At 42.1% G+C, this 13,508-nt stretch overlaps 1 pseudogene; it reads right to left on the bottom strand.

Moving 5' to 3' along the window:
• Positions 1-2,331: 2,331 nt before the first annotated feature.
• Positions 2,332-2,465, bottom strand: LOC130267914 (U2 spliceosomal RNA; annotated as a pseudogene).
• Positions 2,466-13,508: the final 11,043 nt, after the last annotated feature.

Raw genomic sequence — 13,508 nt, 5'->3', positions numbered from 1 at the left:
GTAGAGTTAGAATTTAAAGGTGAAAGGTCATTGCATTTTGCTCAAATGGGTTTTTTGAGGACACACCAGAAAAAAACTCTACAGTCTAACAATCTTAAGATCCACATGTTGGACTGATATGTCTAGATTACAATCTGGAGTGTAATAAATGACAATGCTCCTTACATCCATGGACTAATTTGGAATCCCATTCTACTACACAATAATTAAGACTACATGCAATATCTCACAAAGTAAGCCCATCCCTTACATTTTTGTAAATATTTTATAAACTTTCATGTGACATCACTGAAGAAATGACACTTAGCTACAATGTAAAGTAGTAAGTGCACAGCCTGTATAACAGTGTTATACAATGTTTGTCCCTGAAAATAGGTCAACACAGAGCCATTAACCCTTTTAGGATGCAGGGTTTTTCAGTTTTTGCATTTTTGTTTTTTCCTCATCACCTTCTAAAAATAATAACACTTTAAATTTTGCTTCTAAAAATTCATATGATGGCTTATTTTTTGTGCCACCAAATTCTACTTTGTAATCACATCAGTCATTTTACCCCCAAATCTAAGGTGAAACGGAAAAAAAAAATCATTGTGCGACAAAAGGGAAGAAAAAACGCCATTTTGTAACTTTTGGGGGCTACCGTTTCTGAACAGTAAATTTTTTGGTAAAAATGACACATTATCTTTATTCTGTAGGTCTATATGGTTAAAATGATATCCTACTTATATAGGTTTGATTTTGTATTACTTCAGAAAATAATCCTAGCCACATGCGGGAAAATGTATATGTTTAAAATTGTCCTATTCTGACCCTTATAACTTTTTTATTTTTCCATGTACGGGGTGGTATGAGGGCTAATTTTTTGCGCCGTGATCTAAAGTTTTTATCGGTACCATTTTTGTTTTCATTGGACCTTTTGATCGCTTTTTATTCTTTTTTTTTTGTATAAAAAGTGACCAAAAATACGCTATTTGGGACTTTTGAGAATTTTTTGGTCATTGACCATGTGGTTTAATTAATTATATATTTTTATAGTTCGGACATTTACGCACGCGGCAAGACCACATATGTTTATTTTTATTATTATTTACACAGTTTTTTTTAATTGGGAAAGGGGGGGTGCTTCAAACTTTTATTAGGGAAGGGGTTCAATGATCTTTATTAACTTTTTTTTCACTTTTTATTTTGCAATGTTTTTTTGCAATGTTTTTTGCAATGTTATAACATGCAGTACATTGATTCAATACACTGATCACTGCCATTACATTGCAATGGCAGGGATCAGTGTTATCTGCGGTTGATTACTCAAGCCTGGATTTCAGGCTTGGAGCAATCAATCGCCGATTGAACGCGCAGGAGGCAGGTAAGGCACCCTGCTGTTGCATTCTAGCTGATCGGGACATCGCGATTTTACTGCTATGGTCCCGATCAGCCCAACAGAGCTGATGGGAAGCTTTTACTTTCACTTTAGACGCGGCGATCAACTTTGAAACATTTGAAATAAAAATGTTATGCCCCATCAATCAACAACATTTCTGTTTCACAAGTGTCTTTTATACCGTTAATGAGCTGAGATTAGGAGCACACTCTTAAAGGGAAAGCTTCTTATCTCAGCTTGTTGTTTTTTGAGGCAAGTGCTCTCTATCACCCAATGTGCAAGAAAAAGTGCAAATGTGTCACACTAAAAAAATGTGCACAAAAGGATGCGGTCTATCGCTCAGCCCTTCTCCAAAGGGAGAGAGGCCCCCAACAAACTTACCCTTCCCCTCTGGACCAAAAGGCACTTGCAAGGATCCAGATTCGATGCCCCTTTTCGCCGAAGCTACTAAGGGGCCACAAATGCACCTGGCTTCATCCTAGGCGTTAACCAAGGTATCAGCCAAGGAGCCGTTTACTGATGGCATCTCGACCGAAGCCAAAATGCCCAAAGGTTGTAGGGAGGTGTGGAACCAGATGGCCACACCACCTCCCCTAGACCACTAGGAGGGACACCCAGAAGGGCTACCACACCCTGACAAATCCTGTGTACAAAACAAACACGTAAAAGTGGCACAGTGACAAACAAAAAAAATAAATAAATAAGTGAATGAGTGGTCATCCGCCCGAATCTATAAAAATTTCCCTGATCCTTGACTGAGGGCCGGGATACCAAGGGTGAGGGCCAAAGGTGTAGAGTTAATGGTGCAGTGCTTCCACTCAGTGGGGAGTCCATCCAGTGAGTTTAGGCACCTCAGGGTCACCAGTCCCCGGGGCACAAATGCACCTCGGCTCTACACCCCCTAACCTCATGACCACACCTGGAGGAAACAGAGCACATCAGAGCAGCCGTTGAGCTGGTTCTGTGGCACCAGCCCCGGAACGCCCCAGTACCCCTGTTCCTCCATGCAGCCATCCATTCCTATCAGCGGACTGCCTGATAAGAACAGATACTACACTTGATCTTAGCCAAAAGGCAGAGAGGCTCAGCTTGTTACCTGTATTAAAGACCTGTCCACAGAAGCAATCAGATTCCAAGCTCTCCATCATGACCCAGACCAAAAAACTGTCCAAGGATGCCGGGGACAAGACTGTAGAACTACACAAGACTGAAATGGGCTATAAGACCATTGTCAAACGGCTTGGTGGGAAGTTTACAACGGTAAGTGTGATTTTTCACAAATGGAGGGGAGGGATTTACTGGGGAAGGGGCTGAACTGTGCTGAGCTCAAGAAGCAGAGTAGAATGCCCAGTGGGCTTTAAAGGGTAACTCTCATTAAAATACATTTTTGCTATTGCACTCCTTATGGTAAATAAAAAATATTTCTAATATACTTTGTTTAAAAGAATGAAGTTTTCTATGTTTTATTTGTGCTTAAAAAAGCTCAAGAGCACATTTCCCCCCATCTTATACACAGACTTATGACCGAGGTCCAAACACAGAAAGTGCAGCCTGAAGTGCTGAGGGGGTGTGTCCAGCCTCATCCAATCATAGCTCCTCTCACACTTAACTGCCATATGCTGTTGGTTGGACACCCCCCCCCCCCCACCACCACCTCAGCACTCCAGGCTGCACTTTCTGTGTTTGGACCTCGGTCCTAAGTCTGTGTATAAGATGGGGAAAATCTGCTCTTGAGCTTTTTTACCTGTTAAGGACGTAGGGCGTACCTGTACGCCCTACACCCGGTCCCGGTGTTCATACTGGGTCGGTCCTGGCTGCTAATGATAGCCGGGAGCCTGGGCTAATAGCGTGCAGCACAGTTCATTGTGCCGCACGCTATTAACCCTTCAGATGTGGCGATCGAGTTGACCCCCAGTCTGAAAGTGAAAGTAAACGCTTCCCGGCAGCTCAGTCGGGCTGATCGGGACATCGCAATAAAATCGCAATAAAATCGCGAGCAGAGACCTGACTTTGCTCCGTCACGTCCGATCGGCGTTTGATTGCTCCAAGCCTGAGCTACAGACTTGAGCAATTGAGCCCCTATCTCGCTGATCCATGCAAAGCTATGGCTTTGCAGGGATCAGAGTAAAAGATCAGTGTGTGCAGTGCTATAGCTCCCTATGGGAGCTATAGCACTGCAAAAAAAAAGTGAAAAAAAAAAAGTTAACAAAGGTCATTTAACCCCTTCCCTAATAAAAGTTTGAATCACCCCCCTTTTCCCATAAAAAAAAACTGTGTGAATAAAAATAAACATATGTGGTATTGCCGCGTGCGGAAATGTCCAAACTATAAAAAATATATAATTAATTAAACTGCTTGGTCAATTGAGTACGTGCAAAAAAATTCCAAAGTCCAACCAGCGTATTTTGGGTCACTTTTTATATCATGAAAAAATGAATAAAAAGCAATCAAAAAGTCCAATCAATACAAAAATGAAACCGATACAAACTTCAGAATGCGGCGCAAAAAATGAGCCCTCATACCACCCCATACGTGAAAAAAATAAAAAAAAGTTATAGGGGTTTGAAGATGAGAATTTTTAACGTATAAATTTTCCTACATGTAGTTATGATTTTTTTCCGAAGTACAACAAAATCCAACCTATATAAGTAGGGTATCATTTTAACCGCATGGACCTACAGAATAAAGTTAAGGTGTCATTTTTACCAAAAAATGCACTGCGTAGAAACGGAAGCCCCCAAAAGTTACAAAATAAAATTGTTTCTTCAATTTTGTCGCACAATGAATTTGTTTTCCGTTTCGCTGTGGATTTTTTGGTAAAATGACTAATATCACTGCAAAGTAGAATTGGTGTTGCAAAAAATAAGCCATCATATGGAATTTTATGTGTAAAATTGAAAGTGTTATGATTTTTAGAAGGCGATGATGAAAAAATGAAAATGCAAAAACGGAAAAACCCTGCATCCTTAAGGGGTTAAGCACAAATAAAACATAGAAAACTTAATTTTTTTTAACCAAAGTATATTAGAAATCTTTTTTATTTACCATAAGGAGTGCAATAGCAAAAATTTGTTTTAATGAGAGTGCCCATTTAAAGCCTAATTTGCATGTTTTTTCTAAGTCTGATATTTGAAGGGTCGGTTAACTAATGAGAGGTATGCATGGATTCAGAGGCAAAAGCCCTATACAGCCATTACCTTACTTTAAAACCTACTGACGTAAAGCATTCTATATTTACTCAGTATGTTAACATATGGCATATATGACAGTTTGCCTTTAAATATCATTTAAACGTAATCCTTAACTGTAAAACTTTCATTTTCTTTTTTACAAATATAAGAAGAAAAACAAGTCAAATTAACTTAGTTGCAGACTGGGAAAGCAATCCTTGAAGGGGGAAAAAAACCCCCATGGAAATGGATAGCCCACATCAGTTGATTATGATATAATAGTCACATGAACTGCTGGAACGAAAAAGAATTCCTATAGTCTCTTACACAAAAAAAAAGTCACATCTGTTGAAGTAAATAACAAAGCGAGGAGTGGAACACAAAGTCAGAATCCTCCAAGTTCACGAGCATAAAGGCAAAGCCATCTATTAAGTTTTGTTTCTTCTCTGACTCTTGTGTTTGAAATACTTCGGGGAATTTTAATCTTCTGCTTTGATCTTGTAAACCTGGTTGGATGAAATGATGTCACCAAAGAAGAGGAGGGATTGTTTGGATGTGCATGTAAACACCATTTACCCTAACCAGCTGTCGTTAGGGTAAATGGCTGCTTTCTTGTGAAATGAAGCAGATTATATCTCTTTTCTGACATGTTTTCTTTATTTTGCAAGAAGTAAAGAGATCTCAGCAATGTTGCTTTTATGAAAGTTATTCCCTAAACTTTACACAGGTCTTGCTGAGCCACAAAATGTGCAGGTACCTTGATGAGTGCTACCATGCAATCCTGTGCTCCCAATGGACATGATTAAATACTTCCCCTACTAATTTTACTAATACTATTCGTGGAGATCTACAGCTGGTTAATACTAAAGGGGTTGACGGTATTATCTGTTGTAGGATTATATGGCACACAGTGAAGGATTAAGGTGTACCACTAGCTTCATTTTACATTTTCTTTCTTAAAGGGGTACTCCGCTGAAAACATCTTATTCCCTAAAGGATAGGGGATAAGATGTTAGATTGTGGGGGTCCGCTAGGGATTCCCGCAATCTCCGCTGTGGCACCCAGTCCTTCAGTGCACAGAGCGAACTCCACTCCGTGCCCAATGACTGGCGATGCAAGCCGCCACTCCCCCTCCATTCACGTCTATCAGAGGAGGCGTGACGGCTATGTACCGGCCGCCATGCCCCCTACCATAGACATAAATGGAGGGGGGCGGGGCGTGACATCACAAACGCGGAAGCTGCAAGCTTCCGTGTTCCGGATGCCGCCGCTGCCGTCACAGAGATCGCAAGGTTCTTGCATCTGGGGTCCTTTGGATAGGGGATAAGATGTTTCCAACGGAGTACCCTTTAACATCATGTTCTACTTTATATACTTTTATTTCACACAAAGAAATTAGGATAACATTCCTGCTATCTGCTGCCACCACCAAGAGTGGCTCCCTGCCTACAAAAAATCGCTCCTAAATAAAGCTAGGCGAAAGACGTCTGAAGGTGAGGGGAGGAAGTGACTTTGTTGGTATGGCACCCATGGAGATAAAAAAAAATGTTCAGCCTCACACCACATATAGTTACCCTTTTATATTTTCTCCTTTGGATATTATGCAATAAATTTCAATTGCACAACTGTAGAAGTACTGGGCCAGTACTTCTATACCTATTTAGCAGCCATTTTGGGATGTCCCTGTAATTAGTTTCTATTTCATACTCTCACACCGGGCAGTGTGCAACAGATCTTGTTTTGTTTATAATGGTTTACTAGTATATATATAGCAATGTGTTGTGATGTTCCCCTACCATGTTTTTATCATGTCCTATGTGTATATGTCACCGTTCTTTCGTGTTTATTGATTTAATCCATGGTTTTCTTCCTGTACCAATACTGATAATGATAACCCTGAAGTCGAGACTACCATGAGTAAACTGTGCACAGCTTGGGCCCAGGTTCAGAAGAACCTGAGAAATGCCCAAGAACTACAAAGAAAATCTGCCCCCAAGAGAGATACTTGTGGCATAAAATTTAAAGTTGGTGATAAAGTGTGGTTATCTACAAAAAATCTTCGCCTCAAGGTTCCATCTAAAATGTTGGCTTCTAGGTTCTTTGGACCTTATGAGGTAATTGAAGTTATTAATCCTGCCTGTTACAGATTAAAATTACCTTCTTCATTTAAAGTTCCTAATGTGTTCCACTGCTCTTTGTTAAAACTGTATGTTCCTAGTCAGTCTCCAATCTTGGTGCCACCTCCTCCAGTTGAGATCGATGGAGTATGAGGTCTCCAAAATACTGGACAGTCGAAGGGTACAAAATTTGGTTCACTGGAAAGGTTCTGGTCCGGAGGAGAGGTCGTGGGTTACAGCCTCTTCTATTCATGCTTCCACTTTGGTAAAAGGTTCCACGATTCTCATCCGGACAAACCTAAACCCAAATTTAAGGGGGGTACTGTCATAACCTATAGGGTTAAAAGGTTCTGACAGGTTATTTGTTTGTTTTTGTTGCCGGGTTACTCTTTGCTGTCTGGCTGGTCAGCTGACCTTTTGATGAGAGCACCTGCAGGGTTTAACTAGGCAGTTTGCTCTCAATCAATGCCTGTGAAAGAGTCCAACTCTAGTATCTAGCGATTTACCCTGTTTATTCTTGATTACCCGGCATCTGTGACTTTTGGCTTATTTTCTCAACTTCTCTCTAGTATTAGCGATTTTGTACTTTGACAACTCCTGGTTTTCACATGGATAGTGGACATTGACTTTTTTTGTGTAAGTGTGTTAGTTTTAGTCTGTCTGCCCCAACTATACCTTGACCTGTGTCTGTATTATTGTATTTTATTATTTTGACAGTTACGCCCTTCACTTGTCTAGGGAGGGACTGTCACCGTGGTTACGGACCTGTCGCTTAGGGCGGGTAAGTAAGTAGGCAGGGATAGGGGAGTGCGCGAGAATAGTGTGCACTCCTTCCCTGCCCATGCGTGACACATATGCTATGTCAATAGGGTTCCTAGAAGGAACCCTAGCAATACCTGAGGATGAGATGTTTTATAAATACAGTGCAAGCGTATGTGTTGCCTCTAGCACCATGTTTATTCCAAAAGTCTTTCTCAGCTGTTCAGGGCAAAGTGGATTAACACTGTGTTGACAAAGGAAAAGAGGAAACAGGGCTCTGCAGCTGTTACTTCACCCCTGTCATCATCTTAAAAAAAGTTAAATATGCCATTATGAATAAAGAAGACACATTTTAGCTTTCTAGGATCATAATTTACTGTAATTTGCTTGTTTTTGTCATATGCAGAGGTGCATATGCACCTTCAATAGTGTTCGGATTAAATAGCCGGTTTCCAGTACTCATGTCCAGCAGCCAATTAACTGCAGCATAGGCCCTGGACTGTTCATAAAACTTGTACCCCCCTCCTGCCCCCTCAACTTATCTATAATCATTCTAGTTAACCTGTTAAGGACCCATGGTGTACAGGTACGCCTTGACACCCTGGTACTTAAGGACCCAGGGTGTACCTGTACGCCCGTGGGAATTTCGGTCCCCGCCACGTGCTGGGGGGACCGGACCGGGGTGACTGATGATATTGATCAGCAGGCACCCCGCGCAAATGCCCAGGGGGGGGGTCATCAGTGACCGGTGATTTCACATTGTCGATTTGCAGCAATTTCGGGTCATACGGGTCTCCGGTGACCCGGAAAATAAGGGGGATCGGGGTTGTCCAAGACACCTCCGATCCCCCTGAAGGGATAGGAGTGAGGTGGCAGGGGTGCCCCCCTCCTATCCCTGCTATTGGTCGTCTAGAAGCGAAGACCAATAACAGACCGGAGGTGGGGGGTTAACTTTCGGTTTCCCCGTTCTGCCCACCCTCAGTAGGCCGGGCAGAACGGGGAAACCGACGAGGACTGGCACTGAAGTTCCACTTACCCATCGGCGGCGGCAGCGGGCGGCGATCGGGGGCAGCAAAGGACGGTGATGAGGCTGCCTGAATCCTACGGAACCTGGCGAGTTGCCTAGCAACAGCTGGAGGGCTACAGTTTAAGACCACTATACAGTGGTCTCTAAACTTTAGCCCTCCAGATGTTGCAAAACTACAACTACCTGCATGCCCAGACAGCTGTTTGCTGTTTGGGCATGCTGGGAATTGCAGTTTTGCAACAACTGGAGGGCTACAGTTTAGCAACAGCTGGAGGCACCCTGTTTGGGAATCACTGGCGTAGAATACCCCTATGTCCACCGCTATGCAATCCCTAATTTAGTCCTCAAATGTGTATGGCGCTCTCTCACTTCAGAGCCCTGTCGTATTTCAAGGAAACAGTTTAGGGCCATATATGGGGTATTTCCGTACTCGGGAGAAATTACACTTCAAATTTTGGGGGTCTTTTTCTCCTTTTACCCCTTATGAAAAGGAAAAGTTGGGGTCTACACCAGCCTGTTAGTGTAAATTTTTTTTAATTTGGATGGGAAAATAAAAAAAAATATTTTTCACTAAAATGCTGGCCTAAATGTTTCATTTTCACAAGGGATAATAGGAAAAAGGCCCCCAAAATTTGTAACCCCATTTCTTCTGAGTAAGAACATACCCCATATGTGGATGTAAAGTGCTCGGCGGGCGAACTACAATGCTCAGAAGAGAAGGAGCGCCATTGGGATTTTGAAGAGAAAATGTGTCCGGAATTGAAGGCCACGTGTGTTTGCAAAGCCCCCATAGTGCCAGAACAATGGACCCCCCCAACATGTGACACCATTTTGGATATTTACACCTTAACCCCTTAAGGACCAGGCCATTTTTCACTGTAGGACCAGAGCGTTTTTTGCACATCTGACCACTTTCACTTTAAGCATTGACGTGACATCTGTTTTATCCACACTGAACCCAATACATAGGGTTATAATGGAGGTGAACTGGATTAAAATGATTTATTACTCATTAATATGTTAATTACCTCCTTTGTGCAATATTCTAATACCGATGCTCTGGTGATCGTCCAGTCTTTGTTTACAACTGTAAGCCATGATGACCTCCCTCAGCGCTGATGTGCCATTCTTACTGACATGACCGCTAAAGCATTTGACTGTTCATTGTTGTTATCGGTTGCTGCGTGCAACGACCTCTACAGCATGTTATTACTTTTTTCCTTTATTTTAGGACATTTGCTGCATTTTCTGCAACAAAGCAGATAATCCCATAAACCTCCACTTTAAGGGTCTGTGTATACAAGAGCAGATACACTTAACATGTTCTACAGCAAGTTTGCACCATGACCAAATATTATTACCACATGAATGACATATACTGATACTAAAAAAAAAACCAGTATCACCAAGACCAATATTACAAATACTACCATATTACTATATTTAATACTATTACTGTATTATTATGGTACAAGTACTGCTATAATACAAATACTACGGCTGAACCACTAACACATATTACCACCCCCTAATGAGTAAATAATTACTGCTACAATGTGGAAAACACTATACACAGACCAACGTTACTCCATACAATGACTATATAGTGATTGCAGTGCAGTTACATCCAGTGACTCACAGGGGACGTCTTCTCTGATTGGTGTTTTCTTCTCCTTCTGGCCAGATGGCCTGGTAACTTCTTCCATCTTCTTAAACTTATCTCTCTCAGCTTCTGTGTGCATTGGGCTACAATGTTACCGGCTACAACTGATCCCTAGCAAGCCACAGGCCTAACACAGCCTACGGCTACTAGAAAGAGTGACAGAGCGGGGAGCTTATGGCTAACCACTCTGTCAACAGAAAGAGGTGCCTGTTCAGGGATTTGGGGCATGTAGCTCTAGAATCTCAGAGCAGGGTCCGCAACAGAATATGGGGAGTTCAGGTGGCCATTGGCACCGGATGGCTGCCCCAACAATTTCATATTATAATGTAACACTGCTAAGGACCGTTGTTCTAGTGATCAGTGGAGGCCCCACTCGAGTAATTTATAACATATCACATACATAAATTATAAATATAAATCATGGGAAGACCTCTTTTGGCACATAACTGTTTTTAATAATAGTGGGACAGGTAATGGATTTGTAAGACAAAGCTTTAATATCTCAGTCCTGTGAAAGTGGAACTGAAGGAATAACATCCCGTTCTCAAATGCATTCCACTGGCTTTAAAATAAAAACAGATTTTCCAGTTCTGTTGGTTTTATCACAAGATCCTTGAGACAATAAATCAACATTCCTTGAGCTGTTCTTCCATACAAGGCAATGTTTCTAAAATACAAAAAATAGAAAACCTGGTTTATAAAGTGCAAGTCCAGCAAAAAGTATCCTGTGTATTGCACCTAGATGACACATACACAATGATGTACAAGTTTTGTTCCTAAAGGAAGCCCATCAGCAGAACTCAGAATTGCTTGCCACAAGGGCTCCTCCTCTCCGTGAGCCCATTCATCTGTCATCTATTATTATACAACAGTGATACCTGAAGCCAAGACCCATAAATTAGAAAAGAGCACTCTTTCTACAGAGATAGACAGACAGGACTCTTTATCTAATGTCGACATGGGATTGCTTAGGCCTTAAAGGGGTACTCCGCCCCTAGACATCTTATCCCCTATCCTTTGGATAAGATGTCTGATCGTGGGGGTCCTGCCACTGGGGACCCCCACGATCTTAGCTGCGACACCCCAGACATCCGACGCACGGAGAAAACTTTGCCCCATGCCAGATAACTGGCAATGCGGGGCAGAGGTTTGTGATGTTATGGTCACGTTCCACTCTTGACCTCCCGGCCACGCCCCCTCAATGCAAGTCTATAGGAGGGGGAGTGATGGCCATTATACCCCCTCCCATAGACTTGCATTGAGGGGACACGGCCGTGACGTCACGAGCCTCAGGCGCTGCAACTGACGCTCTAAACAAACGCTGGGTGCAGCAGGGAGATTGTGGGGGTCCTCAGTGGCGAGACCCCAAGATCAGACATCTTTTCCCTTATCCTTTGGATAGGCGATAAGATGTCTAGGGGCAGAGTACCCCTTTTAATACTTGGATTGAGTTTTCCAATTGCTAGCCTATATAAGTATTCAGTATTTATCAATCAAATGCAGATCACAGAATGTCTTGTCTGGGCTCTGCCCATGTGCTTCATATTGTCTTGTCTTCCTGTCTGTTTCTTATTCAATGTCATGTAATCTTTTATTAGTGAGTGTTTCCTTTTCCTGGGGGGGGGGGGGGGGCTTGAATCATAATTACATGAAAAATTACCCTGTGCACTAGGTAATTTTTCTAGATCACATGCATTATTAATTTGTCCTCTTAATACCTGAGCAGAGCTGTCTTTGTCCCCATGTGGTAGGAGATGGAGCCTCCCGCTTGGTCTCCTAGGTAACCGTAGCCAGCATAAAATGTAATGGCGCTGAGTTTTGTCCTTACCTAGAAGACGGAGTAGGAGGCTCTGCCTCCTATCACCCAGTTACATGTGGCTGGAGTAGGGGCAAAGGCCTCTGCAATCAGGTGTTTACAGGCTGATTTTTAGAAAAATGATGCTTAGGGCTGCACTATAGTCATTTTCATGTAACTTTGTAGTTATGCTTGGCATTAAATACCAGAATGCCCAGTGGAGTTCTAATGGCTTTGAAGCTTCACATATAAGTAATGGTGTCTCTGCATTTTTACCGAGTAATGCTTTGGAAATTCTTGTTGTGGTTGAGTTTATTTTGTGTCTTAATGCCCTTTGCTCCTCCACACCTTCACTAAGATAGGATTCCATATGTTATTCTGCACAGGCTATGTTTACACTGTGCGGTTTTTCCACATTTTTGATGTAGTTTTCCCATAAGTTTTATTGGGAAAAACACATAAAAAATGAAGAAGCTCAAACAGTGTGAACACAGCCTTACATATTCCAAAAACTAAATTCACCTCTGGTAATATAAGTAGTGCAGAGAGTAAGCAGTTATCATCACTGGCTGCTAACCCTAGGATGCAGAGAGCCACAAGCAACAAGCCAAAGCTTGCTGTACATATGACTGCTCCAGTGAAGGCCGGGACAAGAGGAGCTCTGACTGTATAACTGTTTGGGAGAATGCCAACTTGCAGGGACGCCGGTGATTAAACTCTTATTATTAAAGAAAGCACATCTGCTTACTACTCTAAAAATAAACCCTTCAAGTGTATTCCTCATTAACATTACTATAACAAGGATTTATACTTAGTATAAAGTATCTATTGATCTATAATACAATTTATAAGAAAACACTGTAACTCAAATTTCCCAGGCTCCTGAAAAACCATTAAAGGAGTTCTGTAGTGAAATATAATTTATACCCTATCCATATGGGAATGGTCACACAGGCTGCATCCACAACGTATTTCACACTGCGGATGCGCCAACAGCAGTGACAGATGGACTGCCGAGTGACACTGCTACTGCTGTGTTAATTCTCCCTGGGATGGGAAGAGTTTACCATCCTGACTTCAGCACTGGGAGGATATAGAAGACCTCTTCAGGTGCTGTTCTGTGCTGGTTATTAGACCTGTACTCTGTTTATGTTGGCATGTTGTTCACTATGTTTGTCTGTGCACATATCATGAGTTTTAACCATGGTTATCTGTCCTGTTTGATATATAGATTTTAGCCTGCTTTTTTTTTAGTACATTTGTCGGGTTTTAGTATTCTTGCATGTTCGTTCTGCATTTGCTTTGTGTTGCCTTAGTCTGTATTCACACTGTGCATTTTGTCAGTCCTGTTTTGATCTTGTTTGATCCTGCTACTCTGAGGATCGAATCCTGTTCTGAGCCTTGTGCGAATCCGTCTATCTAGGAGTCAGTGATTCTTTTGTCTGTACCAGTGTTTGCTTGTATTTAGGATTTTTGTTTCCTCCTAGGCCAGTATCCTGATCACTCGGTGGAGAGTGCCCACTGGCTAGGAGCCTATTTGGCTTTGGTAATGATGTCCCTCAAAGCTTGAAGTGGGGTGTCTAGTGTGTTTCTTGTTCT

This window comes from Hyla sarda, chromosome 4 (genome assembly GCF_029499605.1).
Source record: "Hyla sarda isolate aHylSar1 chromosome 4, aHylSar1.hap1, whole genome shotgun sequence".
NCBI lineage: Eukaryota > Metazoa > Chordata > Amphibia > Anura > Hylidae > Hyla > Hyla sarda.
This window is presented reverse-complemented; position numbering and strand designations above follow the sequence as displayed.